This window comes from Mycetomoellerius zeteki, unplaced genomic scaffold (genome assembly GCF_001594055.1).
Source record: "Mycetomoellerius zeteki isolate Tzet28-1 unplaced genomic scaffold, Tzet1.0 scaffold98, whole genome shotgun sequence".
Classification (NCBI taxonomy): Eukaryota; Metazoa; Arthropoda; class Insecta; order Hymenoptera; family Formicidae; genus Mycetomoellerius; species Mycetomoellerius zeteki.
In genome coordinates this window covers 3,731,165-3,735,202 of record NW_017258021.1, presented here as the reverse complement: position 1 = coordinate 3,735,202, position 4,038 = coordinate 3,731,165, and the positions used below count along the sequence as shown (strand labels likewise).

Sequence of the window (4,038 nt, the reverse complement as noted above, 5' to 3'; positions counted from 1 at the left end):
TCAAGCGGAGCGCTGCTGCCGCCGAGGTGAGCGTTTGACATCGATAAATGCGTGCGAGTGCTCGCGAAACGCGGAGGTGTCAAGTTGTCGCTCGCCCGCTCGCTCGGTCGTTCGTACGTTCGTTCGTTCATATATTCGTCCGCGTATCGTCCGCGAATCGACGTAGTCGTAGTCGTCGTTTAAACCGTCGCGTTAACTTCGGCCGCCCGTTTTCCTCGCCGTGGCCGTTTGCTCGTTTTCCATTCGCGTACGGTATTGTTCGTTGTCCGATCAGCCTGCTCCCACCCCGTCACCGCTGTGCGCCCCTCCGCCCCTGTGGGAAACCTATGTGTGCGGGAGGGAGGGGAGAGAGAGAGAGAGCGAGCGAGCGAGCGAGCGAGCGAGCGAGCTAATATAGTGCTGGACAGTGCCGATCGTCCACACAACGTAGTGAAACACAGGACACCGTTAGTCTCTTTATTCCACTTATTTTCTCTCCTATTCTACTTTTTCTCTGTTACCTATATTTGCGTACTCTTTTACCGCTGGCGACCCGTGCCAAATGTCATCGGGCGGATGTTAGGAGGGCATATATACGGGCATATACATACGCGTATGCGTACGTAAATATACACAGGGGCGTGAATGTATGTATGCGCGCGCGCGTGCGTGTGTGTAGAGAGACGTACGCGTACGAGGCGCATAAGGGGCGCTTCGACGAGGGGACGACGGGATTCTCAGCTGGCGCATTCTAGTGGACGTTCGGGTAGAAAGCGTTGTTGCGCGAAGGCGGCTCGCCTGCCCCTTTGTTTGTGAGTTATCAGCTGGCGCGTTGCCTCGCCAGCCTCGTAACGATAGCAGCTTGGCTCTGTGAGCCAATAGCTGCGGGGCTCCGACGAGCCCGAAATCGAAAGAGTCCTCCTCCTCCTCCCCGCTTCGTCCGTGACTCGTGCGAGAAAAGTCTTATTCGGAATCGCTTGGAATCCGAGACGATCCCGCTTCCCCTTGTCTTCTTCGTCTCTACTTTGTGCATTCGTCGTGTTCAATCGTGATGACAGATGGCTTTTCGGTTAACTTCAAGATTTTCTTTTCAGACGGAAACCTGGCTTTCCCGAGCCGTCGTGAGATCGTCCGAATACGTAGAGTATCCGGCCTAATGTTTTTCGCTCCGAGAGAAAACCGATTTTGATTGAGGAAATTTTTATTGAGAAACGCGCCGTAAAAAGAATTCGTGGCGGAGGCACATCCGGCGTGATGTACTCCGGATATTGTAAATGCCTTTAATGTTTGTTCGATCGACTGGCGCGCGACGTTTGCCATATCTCGCGGACAAGTCCATGTGATTACTTAGGAAAATAGCTTTTTAACGTTAATGCCTTATCGCTAAGAATTGAAGGAGACTGGAAAAACATCTGTGTGTACTTAATATTTATTGTATACTGCATTTATATACGTATATGTATCGCGCAAAAATTCATTTAGAGATGGACTTAACCTCTAATTCTTGTGTCGTAATAACTCTGTATTAATCGCTCTATCATTAACCACGCATCTTTATTCATCATATTAACAGCTTCTATTTTTTTGCCTCTTTTTTTTTTTCTTTAGGTCTGCTTGATGTAACCACATTTTCTTATGCCTTTTCTCCTCTCACATTCTGAATGCACAACCATTTCATTTTTATGTAGAAACTGCAAAGCTGGAATGAGCTGAGCTTTTGTAAATAAATTATTTTTTTATGTATTTTGTTTTATATTTAGTTGTTAACTCACTCTTCTCTGAATCGACAAACCCATATTTGATCATCCCATTAAATTGGAACCTACAAAAAATTTTTTATTTTTGTGTTTTTAAATTTTAATTAAAAATATATTCTTAAAATTATTACAAGTTTTCGAAATACTTATTTTATTCTTCTCTGTGCAGAAGAAAAAAAAATTTGCAATTTTTTAAGTAAATATAAAATTCTTTTACATCCTAATTCGTTATAAATAATACATATTAAATTGCTATTTCATTCAATGAATCTCAAAAATGTATATTTCAAATTAACATTTAAATTCTTATTACATTTCTTTTTTGATAAAAGAAAGTATAATTTTTTCCAATATTAAATTGTGTGTTTTTTTCGAATACGTAATTTCTTTTATGTATAAAATTGCTACTTCTCGTATAATGAATGTCAAAAATGAATATACTTTATATTAACATTTAAATTTTTATTATAAGTATTTCATCTCTTATATCAAAATTAATTCAATTTTTCCAAGTTTAAATAGTATATTTCTTCGAATACATAATTTTTTTTTACATGTTAAATTGCTGTTTCATCCAATGAATCTTAAAAATGAATATTTCAGATTAACATTTAAACTTTTATTACGTTTTATTATTGATATGAGAAAGTTCAATTTTTCCAAATGTTTACTGCGTATTTTTTTCGAACTGCACATGTGTGTGAACTGCTGCACGCGTACAAAGAACAATATTTCGTGTTCTCGTTCTTACGTAAAACTACATGTAAAATCCTGTGCGTTAATCTCCACGAAAAGACGCACGCACGCGACAAAGGAATTAAATTCCCCCGTTTAATTTATAAGTAATCTCATTTCAAGGCGCATAATAAATTTCGCTTTATCGCTCTTTCTATATTTATCTCTCTCTCTCTCTCTCTCTGTCGCGCGCGCGCGCGCGCGCACGCTCTGTTTCCGTTTAACTCGCTGTTTATTTTTCTCGCGTTACGCGACCGCGCGTAGGCGTATTCTCTCTTTCATTCCGTTCGCTGATCGCTCCTCTCGCTCTTTCACTCATCGTGCGTTGTTTTGCTCCTTCTCCCCTCCCTCACTGCCTTATGCGTGCGTGCGTGCGCGCGCGCGCGCGCGCGCGCGCGCGTGCTCGCTCGCGCGATCGGCTTCTCTCGGCGGCGTTCGAAGCGCAGTTACCTCACGCGGCACTTTCGTATCGGTGGTATCGCGACGGTTGTGTGTATAGTTGCCGTTTATTTATGTCGGGAATCGTATGTACGCGAAGTCGGCACGAGTCGCGTTCGCGAATGCTCAGTGGACGCAACGGTGGTGATAATCGACTTGTGATTTGCAGTGCAATCGGCGGGTAAATGTGGTGAAACGCAGTGAGAAAGGAGTGGAGACCAGAAGGAGAAGAGCACGGTCGCGGTAACAGGAGGAGGAATCAAGACGACCGGACGATCGCGATCGAAGCAGAGGCACGTCGTGTGAAGGAGAAAGAAAATAAAAATACATGATTCCCGACGTTTGAAAAAAAGAACGCTAAAAACGGAGCACTCGAGTAAAATTCGTGCATTTTCCTGGGTGCTGGAGATCGATCGACAGTGATCGATAAAGGGAGATACGCGATTCACCAACACGAAGGGGGGATATTTGAGAGAAACCGAGCCCATTTGAAAAAGCTGGAATCAACTTTGTAGAAAAAACAAATTCATTAAGCCGCTCGAGATCCCTCGAAGACGACGATCGACGAGGGAAGAGAGTCCAGCTGGAAATATTCATTGATCGTTGTTTAATCGCGAGGGAGAGACCGTTGGAGAATCAAACAGGAGCAGCGGTGTAGAAAGAAAAACTTCCCGCGCGTATCTCCGTCTCGGTTGCCGCCGCTGTTGCCCGCCGCCGTCGCTATCGCCGTCCGCGCGGATTGGTGCACGTTCCTCTCGTTCGGCGTGTGTCGGTTTCGTCATCGGTTGGTTTACTTGTGCGCGTTCGTGCGCGCAGTTACGCGGCCGAAGGTAGCCGACGTGCAGCGGAGTCGCCCGAGGCGGCGCGGCGCGGCGCGGCGGCCGAAGACATCACGATTACGTATCTCGCCGGTACTCCCCTCCCTCCCCCTTCATTCTCGCCTGCGCGCTCGTCGTACGCGCCCGTGCGCGCGCGCGCCTTTTGTGTGCGTGTGGGTGTGTGTGCGTCTGTGCGTCTGTGCTGCGCGTGAGGCTGTGTGCGTCCGTGTGTGCATCCTCGGCACGTGTGTTGGCGCGGGAGCGTGCGGCAGAAGAAAGGGGAACGAGCGCGAACGGAAGCAGCCAGGATT

General features: G+C 46.1%; 1 long non-coding RNA gene across 1 annotated transcript; it reads left to right on the top strand.

The window, feature by feature from the left end:
• The first annotated feature begins 127 nt into the window (after positions 1–127).
• Positions 128–3,163, top strand: LOC108730914 (uncharacterized). Its single transcript, XR_001936990.1, has 2 exons — positions 128–446; positions 3,079–3,163. It is a non-coding gene; the product is annotated as an uncharacterized lncRNA (long non-coding RNA).
• The last annotated feature ends 875 nt before the right edge of the window (positions 3,164–4,038 follow it).